General features: G+C 39.6%; 1 protein-coding gene across 9 annotated transcripts in view; it reads right to left on the reverse strand.

Annotated features, from left to right (window-relative positions):
• ELMO1 (engulfment and cell motility 1) overlaps window positions 1–17,162 on the reverse strand; it is an 813,276-nt gene that overhangs the window by 422,269 nt on the left and 373,845 nt on the right. The window lies entirely within an intron of this gene.

The following is a 17,162-nucleotide window of genomic DNA, read 5'->3' on the forward strand; positions in this document are numbered from 1 at the left end:
AGAGACAGTGTGGCGTCACCTGTCATCCTGAACATCACCTGCTGTGATGTGAGCCTCCCCAACACTGGCATCAGACGGGCCTGATTCAAACCTTGGCATCATCACGGACAGCTTTGTCACCTGGGCATTTGGCACAGAGCCTGGCATATAGCAGGTGCTCAGTGAACATTCGGTAAATTAATACATGGGCTTGACAACACCTCTGAGCCTCCCTCACTGCTGCATGAAGACCGTCACACCTAGACCATATGGTGTTGTCATGGGCATTAAATTAGACAGTCCTAATAAAGACCCTGCCTGGCACAAGGGAAGGACTCAAAACATCATCCATAAAGAAGAGGCAGCTTAGGTACTGGGTACTGAAAACATGAAAAATTTGCCAGATCAAGAAGGGGGAAGGCAGAGGAAATACAGATCAAGCCATTTTGTCTCCCTGCCTGGAACACCGCAGGGCAGGGATTCTTTTTCCTTTCTTTTTGCCCCCTGGTCAGGGATGTTTTGGCTGTCTGGTGAAGCCTATGGGTCACTTCTATAAATAACGTTTTCAAATGCATAAAATAAAACACATGAGCTTGCAAAGAAACCAACAGTTACCCAATTTTTTAAATTGTACCAAATATATATGCTGCTTTATCAGTACAGGTATCAGCAAACTTTTTCCAGAAAGAGTCAGATACTAAGTAGTTTAGGCATTGCAGGGAAAGAAATTTTCTTTTGCAACTATGATACATAAATGAATGGGCATGGCTGTATTCCAATAAACTTTATTTACAAAACCAGGTGGCAGCCTGGATTTGGTCCACAGGCTATATAGTTCAATGGTGCCTTTATTAATGCATGAAATAACAAAATACATTATAAGCGCTAATAACTACTGTAATTTCTAATTAGTGTAATGATCATAAATGACATTTTGAGATCACTGCAATAACAGTAATAAGTGGAAATATCTATGATTTCTACTGGTAACATCAATACAGATACTGTTTATACTATCATGGCTGGTTGTCTACATTCATCATTGAAATAATGCAAAATTTTTGTTTTCATACAGTTATAACTTTCTTCCTATACAAGTTCATGGAGCCTGGGTTAAAACAGTGGCTCTCCACTGTACTTAGAAGAAAATCCCTATTCCTACAATGGTTTAAAAAACTCCCGATGTGGCCCTGGCCAACCTCTAACAATCATATCTGATACTCCCCCACTCCCCAGCTCACTATCCTGTTCCCTTTTGTTCCGTATCACACCAAGCCCTTCGTGCTTCAAGGCTTCTGTACTGGTTGTGCCTTTTCCTGCAATGCTATGATCTGCCTCCTTGTGACTCTCAAGTCTTGGCACAAATGTTACCTCTTTAGAAGGACACTCCCTGATGCTTTACAGCAATCTTGGCCACAGATGGACATCTGGGGCCTTGCAGAGAGATGCAGATTGCCCCAGAGCTGGCACAATCCCAACGTGAACACCCAGAACCCAGACATTAACCTTGGGTAACACGAACGCTGACAGCAGAATTGAAGCCTTAGAGCAGGAGTGTAAGTTCGTTTCTTGGGGTGCACGTAATTGGAGGAAGAAGCCCCCAATTCTGGAAACCATGCCCACTCTCCTGTAGCCTTATTTCATCCATATCTGGTTATTTGGAAATTTAAACCAAGTCAAGTCGTATTTCTGACCCATTCTTGAACCTAAATTACATGGCTAGCCTGGCAGACTAAGCTCAACAGCAATGCCTGCCTAACAAACTCTGCCCCCAAATCTTTATCATGTTACCCCATTTATTTCCTTCAGAGCACTTACTCCAATCTGAAAATACCTTGTTCATTTTTTTAAAAATCTCCTGTCTGTCTCCACCCACACCCATGAGAACATATACATGAGAGGAGTGGGCATCTTCAGGTTTTGATCATCACCAGTGTCAAAAACAGTGCCTTGTATGTAAAACGTGCTCAATACATACTTTTTGAATGAATGGAATGGATATTTTAATCGTTATAGGACCTAAAGCAATAGCCAGAATATATCTGTAAACTAAAACTAACTGGCCACTTATGTCTTCAAAGACAGAAATACTGTCCCTTTCTTCCTCCCACAATTCAGATAAATCTCAGACCATCTTTCCTTTCCTTCCCTATTCTACAATCTTCAGTCAACCAGTAGCTATTTATTTCATGCCTACTAGGAGGCACGTGTATCATTAAGCATTTTTTAAAAGGGATAACTGAAGTATAATTGCTCATGTTCCACTATCAATCCTTGTGTCCTCAATAATGTCCTGAATGGAAGTGAACCATATTCTACCATATTGTTCACCTAAGCCACAGCATCAGGCTGCTCTAGCACAGAAGCAGAGTTACAAACAGTCCCAGACATCTACAACTGAGCTCTGACGCTCACAAAACCATCCAGAACCACTCCCAGAAACTCACCTGTTTCAGCCCTAAGAGGAAGGGCCCAGTGATGAGAAGAGGCCAGATAGAGGCCTTAGAAAAGCAGGATTGGCCTCAGTGTTGGAAGTGAAAGTACCCAACAGGACACACTAGAGAACAAATGGGCTTTAGCTGGAATCCCACTAGAGGTTCTTCCCTTCTATCCTATCTCTTCTTCCTTCTTGCACTAGGAGAAAAATTAGAGTTTAAGTAGACTTCTCCAGAGAAGTCAGTATGGATGATAAATGAAAGAGGAGGGAAATAAACAGTCAAAACTTTGAAAGTATTACCATAAAAATTCTAGAAGAAAACAGAGGCAGTAAGCTTCTTGACATGGGTCTTGGACTTTTTAGATTTGACACTAAAAGCAAAGGCAACAAAAGTAAAAAAAATAAACAAGTGGGACTACATCAAATTAAAAAGCTTCTGCACAGCAAAGGAAACCATCAACAAAATGAAAAAGCAACATACTGAATGGCAAAAAATAATTTACAAATGATTTACAAATCATGTATCTGAGAAGGGGTTAATATCCAAAATATATGAAGAACTCTTACAAGTCAATAGCAAAAAAACAATCTGATGAAAAAAAAATGGGCAGAGGAACTGAGTAGACATTTTCTTCCAAAGGAAAATGGCCAAGAGGTACATGAAAAGATGCTCAACAACCCTAATCATGAGGGAAATGCAAATTAAAACCACAATGAGATATTGCCTCACACCTGTTTTCATTGGCTATCATCAAAAAGATAAAATAATAACAAGTGTTTGCAAAGATGTAGAGAAAAGGGAACCCTTGTGCACTGCTGGTGGGAATGTAAATTGGTGCAGCCACTATGGAAAATAGTATGAAGGGTCCTCAAAAAGTTAAAAATAGAACTACCATATGATCCCACAATCCCACTTCTGGGTATTTATCCAAAGAAAATGAAACCACTGACTTGAAAAGATATATGCACCTCCATGTTTACTGCATCATTATTCATAATAGCCCAGATATGGAAACCTAAGTGTCCACTGATGAATGAATGGATAAAGAAAATGTGGTATACATATATACAATGAAATATCATTCAGCCATGAGAAACAGGAAATCCTGTCATTAGCTACAATATGGATGGACCCTAAGGATATTATGCTAAGTGAAATAAGTCAGACAAAGGTAAATACTGTATATCTCACTCATATGTGGAATCTTCACACACACACAAAAAAAAGCAAACAAAACTCTAGTTCATAGATACAGAGAACAGATCAGATTGGTGGTTGCCAGAGGCGGGGAGTATGGGGTGGGCAAAATGGGTGAACGGAGTCAAAGGCACAAATTTCCAGTTATAAAGTAAACAAGTGATGGGAATGTCATGTACAGCACGGTGACTACAGTTAATAATACTGTATTGCATATTTGAAAGTTGCTAAGAAAAAAATTGTTAACTACATATGGTAAGGGGTGTTAACCAGACTTATTGTGGTGATAATTTCACAATATACATAATGCTGAATCATTATGCTGTACACCTGAAATTAACATAATGTTGTGTCAATTTAAAAAAACTTTAAATGTATGAAAAAGCTCATCTACATCTTAGCTTTTCTTCTTTCTTTTCACTGGAGCATCCACCCTGCACTTGGACATCCAGGCCTTGCCTCTAAGAAGCTATCTGTCTTGTCGGGAGGACTCACCCTAAATTCCTCTAAGCACAAGTGAAGTAGTGAGCAAGAAAAAGAACACACTAAGTCAATTAGGACAGGTGTTTTCCTTAAGAGTTGATCCAAAAATAACAGCCAGAGAAACATTTCCTTTATAGACTTATTCTCTGCCATAAACGTGTCTAACTAACTGGTATGAAGGGACTTCTACTTGGTGAAATAAATGCCTTTTTCACATAGAGACTCTGTAATGAGATTTTGGGTTTTTACTATAAAAAGATACTGTGAAACAAGATGACATACATCAGAGAAACATTAGCTGATTTAAAAGAAAAGGCTTTTAGCAAAAGGTAAAGATTTAGATAAAAGATTTAGATAAAACTGAGTTAAAATCTAGGCTATACAGTTAATCATATATAATCATCAGGTTACTTAATCTCTCTGATACTTAATTTTGTTAATAATAAAAAACAAGAAATACACTGATAAATACATCTCGGTGTATTTGCAGAAATTAAGCTCAACAGAAAGCCTTGTACACAGCAAACACTCAATAAATCGTACATAAATAGTCATAAAGAGTGGAAGTGCTTAAAAACAGATACGATTTATGATAGACACAAAATTATGAGGTACCTAGGCACATATATTACTAAATATATACAAGAACTTTGAGGTAAAAATTATGACTTTGTTGAAAAAGTTTAAGGAACATTCTAATAAATGGAAAAATATATTGTTTTCGTGGATGAGATAAACAATATGCTAATGAAAGCAATTTCCCTCCAAAATTAATACATAAGTTAATTCCATTTTAATCAAAATTTTTGCAGGATTTGACAAACTGATGCTAAAATTCATTTGGCAAAGTAAAAGACTTACACTACGCAGGGTGATTTTGATAAAGGAAAAGAAGACAGATTCATCCCACTAAACATCAAGTCTTGTTACTGAGTTGTAAGTGCTCAAAGCTGTATGGTAAGGAACAAAAAAGCAGAAAGCCACTGAGATGCCTATAATCACGGAAACTTGACTCACTACAGAGGTGACGATGTAAATCATGAGGGTGGGAAGATAGGTAATGAATTACTCAATAAAAGGTGCTATGAGGAAAAAGATAAAATTAGATCCCTACCTAATAGAAACATGCACGCACGCACACACACACACACACACACACACTCTCTCTCTCTCTCTCTCTTTCAAAATGCATTAATGATCTATACGAAAATCAAGACTCTCTAACTTCTGCAAGAAAATAAAAGAGAATACCTTTATAATACATGACTAGTGGAAGTGCTTTTAAACAAAACATAAGTAGCCCAAGGAATAAAGGGAAAAGTGATCAATCTGATATTAAAATGGTCTTATTAACTTCTGTTTGACGAGAGACACCATAGAAAATTAAACAGTTATGGACTAGTGGACTAGGGGTAGCTAGATAAAAAAGAATTGTCCATATCCTAAAGAACTCCTATAAATCAATGAGAATAAAACACTCCCTTCCCACTATTCCACAAAGACTGTACAGGCAGTTTGTAGAAGGGAAATCTGAAGCATAACAAACATAGGAAATAGGCTCAGCCTCAGCAATTAGGGAAATACACATTAAAGCCACAAGAAGTCGCATGCCCCCCCCCCACCGCCATCCAGTTGGCTAGCATTAGCAGGACTATGACAACAAACACAGGGTGAAAAGAAGGGAAGAGGAACTCTACTTTGTGGGTGGGACCAGTCTAGCAGAACCGCTTTGGAAAGCAGTTTGGCAACTCCTAGCAAAGTTAAAGATTCAACCCAACAGCTTCCTACTTTCTGTTCTAGAGAAATGTTCAAATGGAATCACATGAATACATGAACAAGAATATTCATGACAGTACTATTTGTGACACCAAAATTGGGGAAACAGCTGCTTATTAGCAGAAAAAAGGATAATCAACTGTGCTTTATTCATGCCACGGGACATTATTCATTATTTATCTCAAAAATATAACTTTGAGTGAAAAAATGAAATTGCATAATGTTACCTTCCGTATGATACCAATCATTTAAATTTTAAAGTATAAAACAATTCTCTATATTATTCATGAATACATACATATGTAGAAAATCTATAAAACATTCATGAGAATAATATACATCCATTTCAGGCTAGTATTTACCTCTTGGGAGGGAGGAATAGGAGGAGAGACAGGAGAAATGATAGAAGAGCATTGCAGCTGGATTTGCACTTTTCTAAAAAAGAAAACCTGAAGCAACAGGCAAAATGTTAACCTCTATTAACATCTAGATGATTGGGTGTATGGGTATCAGTTATATCATTTTCTGTACTTTTTGAGAGGTTTGAAATATTGCATGCTTTAGAAGTTTTAAATTACTATTTAAATGACTTCTGATTTAAAAACAATCACTAGTGTGAAACTCATCTGTCTAAATCAAAAGTAATGGCTGGATTTCTTACATCCATGCATTACTTTGTAATGAAGGAACAATTAAAGATAAACATATATTTAAAACCAATGTGCTGACTATAAATTAGCCTTGCACAATCCCGCTCTTCTTTTCCCTGCCAACAGTTACATTCTTAAAACAACCAAAATGCAGTCTTTTTAAAAAGTGCCTATTAGTCAAGCCAGTGGTTTTCAAATAATGGAATCTTTTTGTTCTAGAAAAGGAAAAAAGAATCCCTCAGAACCTAAAATAGACAAAGAGGTATTGTATTAATATTAACATGTTTTACGAGCTTAGGTTTGTAAATGTATATTTTTTAAGGTAATCAGCAGGAATAATGAGGTTTTTTTATTAACATAAAAATTTAATATCTGGCATTATGGATGATCATTACAATAATATAACAAGCTTCCACATTCAATTTGCTTTTGTGTTCTGTTATCTTATTCAATGTAGAGAAAATCTGGATACATTCACACAATGTGCTCATTTTCTATTGTTACAAAACAAATTACCAAAACCTCAGAAGCTGAAACAAATGTATGATGTCGGAGTTTCTATGGGGTCAGGAGGGTAGCACATTTTAACTGGGTCCTCTGCTCAGGGTCACACAGGGCTGAAATCAAGGTGTCAGATGGCTGCATCCTTATTTGGAACTCAGAGGCCACTTCCAAGTTCATTCCAGTTGCTACTTAATTTGTTTCCTGTGGTTGTTTGACTAAGGATCCCACTTCCTCCCACTTCCTCCCATTTCCTCACCAGCTGTTGACCAGGGATCACACTCAACTCCCAGAGGCTGCTCTCAGGTCCTTACCCTGTAGCCTTCTCCACAACCTGGCAATTTGCACCTTCTCAGGCCAACAGGAGAGCATCGCTTTAATGTTTCACCTTCTTTAAAGGGCCCATCTGATTAAGTCAGATGCACAAGGCTAATCCCCCTTTTGATGAACCCAAAGCCAACCCAAAGTCAAGTGTTTATGGACCTTAACTGTATCTGCAAATCCCTTTGACAAACTGTGATGTAATCACCTGAGTGACATCCCTTCAGATTCACAGGTCCAGACCACACTCAAGAGGAAGGATTTGTATGGGGCATGCAACAGTAGGGGATGGGAATCTTGGGCGCCACCTTAGAATTCTGCCTACCATACCCAGATATGTAGCTGTCAATGGTAACCTTTAAATCTCAGGAGTTTCTCCAGATGCTTGGAAAGGGAACAATAGGGCATTTTTTTCTTTCAGATCTGTATAACTAACATCTAACCTCAACTCTCATTCCTCATAATAAATACTGGAGGTCAGGCAAAAAAGCACCCCAAACTTACATAAAGGAATAAAATTGGGTCTTCCCCTGTTACTGGACACCTGACATGCGGCCAAGCCGAGAAGCCTGAACTAGCCCTGACTGTACATGAACCAGGTACTCAGGTGCGGCACAGGTAAACTTACTTAGATGATTTTACTCGAGTGGGTAGATTCATGCCTGATTTAAAATAAAACACTCCAATCTTCCCAGTCAATGACACGTTTATAAGAAGTGTAAATGTATGCACAAGGATAAAGGAAATAAAATGCTTCATGTTGAGGTCCACCTAAAGTCAACTTAACCCAACAGCTTAAGTTAATAATAATAAGGTTATTACTACAGTTTATGTTGATTTTTTATTCATGTTGAAAAAGTTCAAAATAACCGTTTAAAAGGCCAGATATATCAAATACTTCTGCGATTCATGAACCATCCCTAAAATCCCCTGAAATGGAACGTTCTTCACAATAATATAGATCTCAGTTTCAGTTCCAAAGATGACACTCATAGTTGTGTGACCTAAACTCCAAAACCTCCCAAGACCTCTGTGAGCCCTAATTGCTTAAATGAAATCACTCATGAAAGGGCCTGGCACCCAGGGGGTCATCAGTAAGCAGTGGTTGAATTAAGTCAGGACAACCCAGTTTGACTCTTCATTCAACTTCTATTGATATTTTGTAAGGAAATGGTTAAGGAATTACACAAAGACTCAGTTTAAGGAATGGACACTTCAGTGTTATTTAAAGAAAAGAGAGAGAGAGAAAGAGGAAGAAAGAAAAAAAGCAAACAATCTAAAAATTAAAACAAAAAGAACTGACTTAAAAACTGAGTTCAGGGCCTCCCTGGTGGCGCAGTGGTTGAGAGTCCGCCTGCCGATGCAGGGGATACGGGTTCGTGCCCCGGTCTGGGAGGATCCCATGTGCCGCGGAGCGGCTGGGCCCGTGAGCCATGGCCGCTGGGCCTGCGCGTCCGGAGCCTGTGCTCCGCAACGGGAGAGGCCGCAACAGTGAGAGGCCCGCATACCGCAAAAAAAAAAAAAAAAAAAAAAAAAAAAAAAAAAACTGAGTTCAATACTTCTCAGCCATTAAGTTTGACGAATAAATAGGAAATATGACTCACTGAGGGGTGACCGTGAGCTAAGCGCCTGGCAAAGTGTTTTGCCAGCATTATCCAATTTAATCTTCATTACACAGTGAAGTAGGCAGAGTACACTAACATGTTAAGATGCCCGCTATATATTAAGTTAAAATGCAAGTTATGAAAGAATGTGTATGCTATGATCACATTTTACAAAACAAATGCACACTCAAACTCAAATTTTGAAGTGTATATACTAAAACGTCAGTGGTTTTCTCTGAGCACTAGGATTCTGATAATTAAAACAATTTTTACTCTTTTTTTTACTTCTAATATGTCTCCAATATGCTTATCTGTTTATGTAAATTTTTTAATGAAACTTGAGATTTCATATCTGTTTGCTTAGGAGTAGCAGATACTGAAAAAAGGAAAGTTTTATGTAAGTTGCATTATATTAGTAAAGTGGCACCTCACTATTTTTTTATACCTAAAAATCTAAACTACAGTGCTTGCAAGTCTAAAGTTTCAAGAGGGAGGGCATCTGAACATAGAGGAGAGAAAGAAAAGTAGATGAACAGAGACTAGGAAGAGAAATTTTTAAAAAGATGGCTAATGACCTAAAAAAGGAGATGGTAGTGAGGAAAGATGGAATGAAAGAAAAATAGAGTTACAGACTAACAGAAAGGAAAGAAGGAAGGAAGGAAGGGGTCAGCAGGAAGAAACAGGGTCAGAGGAGAATTAAAAATAAACAATAGGGAGCAGACTAACAATGAGAAAAGAGAAGAAATACATTTAAAAAATAAGAATAGAGGAGGAACCATCCCTTCCTATTCATCTCTAAGTGAAATGGAAAAGCTTAGATAAGATGACAATGAATCACTTTTAAAGTTTTGTGTCTTTTTTGTATTTTTCCCCTGTAAAAGTGAGAAGTGATTGAAGAAGGTACTTGATAACCAAGGTTAACCTGCCCTGCATCAGCCCTAGAGACTTGATAGGACTGCAATTAACAAACCAGGTATTTTTCAGCTTTCTCTTTAGTCACAGTACCAAGCACAAGACTGTCTTTGATAAATGAAGAGCAGTTACTGGTTTACAAGTGGAGTTGATGGTAACAAAGCACTTATTTTTTAACTTTAATCTTCAGACACAGCAAAGGAGGTAAACCCATTTCCCCAAGAATTATACTCAAAAGAAGGCGTAAATATCAAGGTGCCTAATTCCCTCTAAATCCCTCTGAACACTTGCTCAATTTACCCAACTTCCCCTCTCCACCCTTAAGAAAAAGAAGCAATAAATTGTTCCTCCTCCTGTATCTTTTATCAATGTGGAAAATCAACTCATTGCTGCTCTATGTTTTAATGCTCTAAACTTCCTTCTATATTTCTTATTTTAACTACCTTTTCTTCTTCCTCTTAGCTTAAACAGTTGAAATCTGGCAAAAGTAAAAGATAAGTTTAATCTTTGGATAACTTCTGGAAAATGGTAACTCTATCTAACAGCTTTTTCCTGAAAAAGAAAGGTAATGGGATATGGCATATGGTGGTTTAATTAAAAAGCCCCAAAGTTGTCTGCCATCCTTTCCATAGAGAGGAGGAGCCCATGTCTTCTCCCCTTGAATCTGGGGAGGGTTATGACTAATTTCAGCAATAGAGTACAGCAGAGGATTCTACAGAACTTCCAAGGCTAGGTCATAAAGAGCCATACAGCTTCTGCTTGGTTCTCCTGGAATATTGGCTCTCAGGAAATGCCCTCTCAGGGAGCTTCTAGGAACATTGCCACCATGCTGTGAGGAAGCCCAAGCCACATGGAAAGACCACAGGTAGGCACTCCAGTGTACAGTCCCAACTGAGCTCTGCCTTTGCGTCATCCCAGCCCAGGAGCCAGACACGTAAGTGAAGAAGCTTCCAAATGATTCCAGCCCCCAGGTATTTGTGCCTTCCCAGATGAGACTCCAGACATCATCAGAGACAAGCCATCATCCCTGCTTTGCCATGTCCAAATGCCTCACCCAGGGAATCAGTAAGTATCATCTCCACTAATAATGGGTTTTGCTTTAGGTTACTAAATATGGGGTATTTTTAATGCAAAAATGAATGGAACTATGGAGATAAAAAGAAATGGTCATGCAATAGTTATTACTGTAACTTAACTCTGATCACAGTGGAAAGTGTGTGGGCATCCTAGAACCCCAAATGTCACAGAGTGCTATATCCAGAAAACAGCTGCAGGCATACTACCTTTCTTGGGTTGAGGCAAGAACTCCTTCCTCTGCCCTCTCCCCAGTCTTTCTACCAAATTTTGTATCTTTTTTTTGTATCTTTTTCTTTTATTTCTCTTCTTCCTTTTGTTCATGCCTATCCCTCAAGTCTGCCCTTGAGTCACTGATTTACTGTTGTACTGGGTATTCATATTTTCATTAAATAAATATTTTTTGAGCATTGCTCTAGATACTGGGATAGTAAAGTGAGGATATCTAACTTTGTGACATTGTACAGCAAAGAATGTAATGAAATGTTTTTCACACTATGGATCACAATCAGTAATAGTCATGAAGTCGATGGATCCTAGCAAACATTGAAAAAACATAAAACAAAAGAGAAAATAATAGACTAAAAATAACAACAACAATGAAAACGCATTTCGGTGACTATTGTTTCATGACTTTTTTGTTACCTTTGGCACAATGTATATATTTTGTCTTCAACTTAAAACTTTGAGAAACATAGTCCAATAGCTATTCAAAACTAAACCTCATTCCTAGAGTATAAAAAACATGAATGGGATTGTACTTAGGAAATCTGCAATTAGGTTTCTGGCTTTGGAACACAATGTAAGAGTCGCAGAGCCATTCTCAGAACTAGCCTCCTCTACTGATAATGGGTTTTTGCTTTTTACTGTTGTTTGTTTTCTTTAGAAGGGGTGTTCTGGTGTTTCTAGGATCATTTCTGGTAAACAAGTGCCTGCCTTTGCAGGAAACCCATGTGTCATTCATCCTGTATCTGAGCATTACACAGTTAAATGTTTCAGTACTTGAGTCAATCTATTCATTTGTTTAATAGCTGAACTGGAGAACATGGAATTATCATGACCTCTGGCATTTATCTTTGCCTGCAATTCTAGAAGCAGTAGTATCTTACCAAACACAAGCTAGGGAGCCTAAGCAAAAAAGTTAGCCGCCTGTGCAATCATCTTGTTATAGCCTCTATCCAACAGTCGGTGGTAAACATTAAATAACATGACATAAAACCCACTGACATCTGAGTAATGCTGGTGGCAGTCAGTACCCTCCTCTCCCCTGCTCCCTCGCATTTGTATTACTCAACTTGGATTGTCTTTTTTTTTTTTACTTCATCCTGAAATAAGTATATACTCTTCCAAGTCCTCTCTAGAGGAAAAGCACTAAATGATTTTAAATGATAGCTCCCATCCAATTCCCAAACTCTTAATTAGAAAACTCTAAAAACACCCCAAAAATGTTTTTAGAGACTTCAGAAAGTTTAATGCCAATTTAGTTTGAGTCACTAAGAGCAAAGGTACCAGGAGAGAGGTGGGGCGACATTCCCAGAAAAGAAAACAGCTGGCTGAAGCCTAATGGCAGGGCTGGATAGCTCCTGGGGAAAGTTAGGACAGTCTGATGCATGTATGCATGTGTACCAGTGTGTGAGTATACTTCAATTTTCCCGAGTTGGGCTTGATGAATTGAGAAAGGGCTGAGGGAACCCAAGAGTAGTACTTATCATCTATCCCAAACAACATCCCAGGAACCAAATACCCAAGTATGTCATGTGGCTATCATCCTTCCCTTAGCTCAACTGCAGCCTTTTGTCTTTGACGACTGAACTGGGAAAAATCCAATATGTTCTTAAAGTAAATATGAATAATATTAATAATCTTTTGGTTCCTGTCTTGGAGAAACTCAAAATGTAAGATACTAACTACTTTGGAAAAGATAATTAATCAGTCCTGTGATACTAACTAACTACATACTTGGGGGATGATAATAAAACTTTCCTGGTTCACATGTGGCACGTTGCTATAGACTAAATGTTTGTGTCCACCCAAAAGTCATTTGTTAAATCCTAATGCCCAGTGTGATGCTATTATGAGGTGTGGCCTTTGGGAGGTGATTAGATCATGAGAGGGGAGCCCTCATGAATGGGATTAGTGCCCTTATGAAAGCTGACTCTCCCTTTCTGCCTTATGAGGTCACAGCGACAGAAGGCCATCTATGAACCAGGAAGCAGCCCTTCACCAAGCACTGAATCTCCAGCGCCTTCATCTTGAACTACCAGCCTCCAAAACTGTTGTTTGTAAGACACTCAGTCTATGGTATTTTTGTTAGCCAAGCTGAAAGGACTAAGACACAGAAAACACAATATGACAAATTCCAAAGTGCTTTTCCTGTTGCTCAAGATTCTTGCTACAACCTCTGTTCTTAGTGACTGGCTTTCACCGTATGTACATATAATTCCAACTGCAAACACTTGCATTCAATTGTTCCTTGGTTATTGGAAAATGTGTCACCACAGTGGAGTGTGACTATCCTAAGTTTCTCCTTCATTTAATGAAAAAGAGTATGTGGAGTGGGGAGAAAATGCTGACAAGGTTTCGAAGTCACTGCCCATGTTTTCCTTCATGGAAACTCTAAAGCATGTATTTAAGCCTAGAAATCTCTCTACTCTTCCATGATCACTGCTTCCACAGAGCCAACTGCCGGAAATAAAGAACCAAAGATGGGTGAACTACAAGAATATCAATGGATATTGATATTCTGGGGGCAGGGTGAAATAAAGTAAAACTCACTTTCTCAGAACTGAACAACAAAAATCATAAAATTGGGGGTAAATTATCTGTCAAAACTACAGTTTGGTTCTCAGAAGTTGTTGTTTGCTATAATGAAAATAAAAATGATAATACTGGGCTTCCCTGGTGGTGCAGTGGTTGAGAGTCCGCCTGCCGATGCAGGGGACACGGGTTTGTGCCCCAGTCCAGGAAGGTCCCACATGCCACGGAGTGGCTGGGCCCGTGAGCCATGGCCGCTGAGCCTGCACATCCGGAGCCTGTGCTCCGCAACGGGAGAGTCCACAACAGTGAGAGGCCCATGTACAGCAAAAAAAAAACCCAAAAAACAAAACAAAACAAAAAATGATAATACTGACTTTGAAATTGTATTACTCTTTGATCATCTGCCTAATGGAGAATTATTTGTATGAGGTACCAGAGGGTCTCTTATTTTTCCCTCCCCATAGCTATTGCTGTGAACTAGAGATAAGTTCATACAGCTGACCAAATTCTCAGAAACAGGTCATTTATTCTAAAGAAGGAGTACTTAAATCCATAGGACTGGGTTTAAGTGTCATCTTATGAAATCTGATGAATCTTTAAAAATTTTAGTCGACATCCAGCACAGTATAAATATTATGTGTATGTATGTATGTGTGTACGTACTTATTTTGGAAAAGATAATTAATCAGTCCTGCGATACTAAAAGCCAACTTTTTTTTTTTTTTTTTTTTGCGGTACGCAGACCTCTCACTGTTGCGGCCCGCCCCCGTTGCGAAGCACAGGCTCCGGACGCACAAGCCCAGCGGCCACGGCCCACGGGCCCAGCTGCTCCGCAGCACGCGGGATCCTCCCGGACCGGGGCACGAACCCACGCCCCCTGCATCGGCAGGCGGACTCCCAACCACTGCGCCACCAGGGAAGCCCTAAAAGCCAACTTTTTAACACTGACTTAAGACTCTAAGAGGAGCATTAAGATTCATTTACTCACTCTATGATCCCTCTACTGTGAATAATCTGAAAGTTTATGTGCATATTCTGGTAACTGAATTAGCCAACATCATACATAATCTATTAAGCAACTAATTGTACCTTTTATCTTACAGAGAAAACTGCATCACATAAAATCCACAAACAATCTTTGAACACCTGAAGAATATGTTCAAGGAACTACGAGAGACTTGCAGGGGCCCCAGAGGGAGAACACGAAGTTTTTGCTTGCAAGGCACTTGCAACTCCAGGGAGGGGAAAATACAAGTTTGCACACAAATAGTTAAGTACCACTTCAAGGCAACAATAAAGACATGCAGATCCTGCTTAAGTATCAAATAAACCTAAGAGACAATAAAAAGACAATAATTCCTGTAGCAGCAGAGAAGAAGGGAAGAGATTTAGAGCTGAAGGACTGAATGAAGACACTAATCACCAACACCAGGATTAAGATTATTTCAGGCAAGCAGCTATGGTTTCTTCCAGCTCAGACAATTTAGGATTGGGAGGGAGAGGAGGGTCGGCTGTCCCGAAATGGCAGTTGTTTTAATGGCATTACTTCCTGGGTTTGTTTGTTGGTAAGACTCATCTCCCCCAGAAGCAAGGAGTCTGTCATTTCATGTCTTTATTCCCAGCATCTAATCTAGTGCCTGAAACAGAATGGGACGGAGGGAGGGAGGGTAGGCAGGACTGAATTCCAGGCGAGGAAAGCTACATGGGGGAGACAGCGCAAGGTTTATTTGGAGAACATTAAGGCAATTTGGCTAAAGCGGAGAGAACAAGAAAAAGATGGCAAATTGAATGTGTCGACCGGGGCTAGATTGTGACACGCCCTGACGGCCAGGTTAAGGAAGGAAGTTGGACCTCGTTCTCTCTCAGCAACGGTGGAAACCAAGCAGAATGATGTCCCCACTTCAGGCAGCGCACAGGACTTCTAGCCGGTAAGAATTCACAACGTGGGTTTTCTTCTGCAGACAAAAAATGTTGCCTGCCATTTCAGTAAGCAAAGAATGTTACCTGCCATTCTGGTAAACAACAAATGTTGCTGCCATCAAGCCATCAGCCACAGCAGCAGCCCCCATCCTGTGCCCTGAGGGGAATTCAGGATGTAGAAAAACAGGATACTGACCCTAGATGGTTAAGATGCATATCTGAGGAATAATTTCAGTGAGCCCAGACTCTTGAATCCTCCCAAATGTAGAAAGTACTAAAATCATTAACTTGAGATGCCTGGTTTTTTGTGATTAGCAGTAATCTTTTGATGTTTGACTAAATGTTTTGGGGTTTGTTTTTTGTTTTGCAAAAATTCCTCTGTATCCTGGTTCCTCCCTTCCCTCTTTGGAACAGTTCCTCACAGCTACCTGAGAGGCTGTCTCCTGGGCTATAGTCCGCAGTAAAGTCCCTGAATAAAACATAACTGGCCACTTTTAGGTCGTGCATTTTTCTTCAGCTGACATATCGCATGCAGGAATAAAGAGAAAGATCCAGAGGCTGCCCACATTTCTAATGGGTAATGTTCAAATGGAGCACTAGTACCACCTGGACTTGTTAAAAATGTTTGAAGTGCAGCCTTGATCTAGTGGACCCGCATGTCTAGATTTGAGGCCATGATCTCCATTTACACCTGAGAGCTTCTGGTTTGGAACCTGAAAATACCCTGGAGAGAAATGACACAGCTTTACTATCTAAAACATAAAGTACTGTACAACTCTGTAAATATGCTAGAAGCCATTGCATTGTACACTTGAAATGGTAGTTTTTATGGTGTATGAATTATATCTCAATTAAGATGTTAAAAGCTTAGCACAGCGCTTGGCACATATGGGAAGTCAGTACAAGTTTCTTTTCTTGAATACATGCATGCGTGGCTCTTTTCCTCCTGGCATGGCTGTTTTTTTTTTGACAGCCCTAGATTATGAGCTGGCAGATCCAAGACAAGCAGCCTGTCTAGAAGAGTCCAGTGCTTTCTAAAGGCTGGTGACAGGCATACAAGCAGCCAGTAGGGCAAGGAGCATCCATACCAGAAGTCAGGTTCAGTTACAAATCAAAAAAGAAAGAATTCAGCAGCAAGGCACATGTGAATGTGGAGTCTTTAACAAAGGGAGAGCAGGCAGCAGGGTATGAGAAAGGCAAGAGATGGGGTAACAGGGCAGCAAGAGAGAAATGCTGGGAGCCAGGAGCCCCAGAAGAGCTGAAGAGTCAGGGCAAGGTGAAAAGCGGGACCGTCTTTCTTTGCCCATTTCTGCCTGCTGAGAGCCAGTCCTGGAGGCACTGGCCCAGATCAGCAGGTGACAACCCATGCTCATCACACCTGGCTGAGGGATAACTTGCTGAGGCAGCCACAGTGGCTTCTGTTGAACAAATCCAGAATCTTTTACCACAAGCAGCAGCAGAAAAAGGAATGTCGCATAGGATGTGTGGCTAGGTTAGGAAATTTACAATGTTCCTGGGCTCTGGTTTGCTCAAATTAAAATGCCTGTCCC

The sequence above is a fragment of the Mesoplodon bidens genome (genome assembly GCF_964165515.1).
Source record: "Mesoplodon bidens genome assembly, chromosome: 9".
In the NCBI taxonomy this organism is placed as follows: Eukaryota; Metazoa; Chordata; class Mammalia; order Artiodactyla; family Ziphiidae; genus Mesoplodon; species Mesoplodon bidens.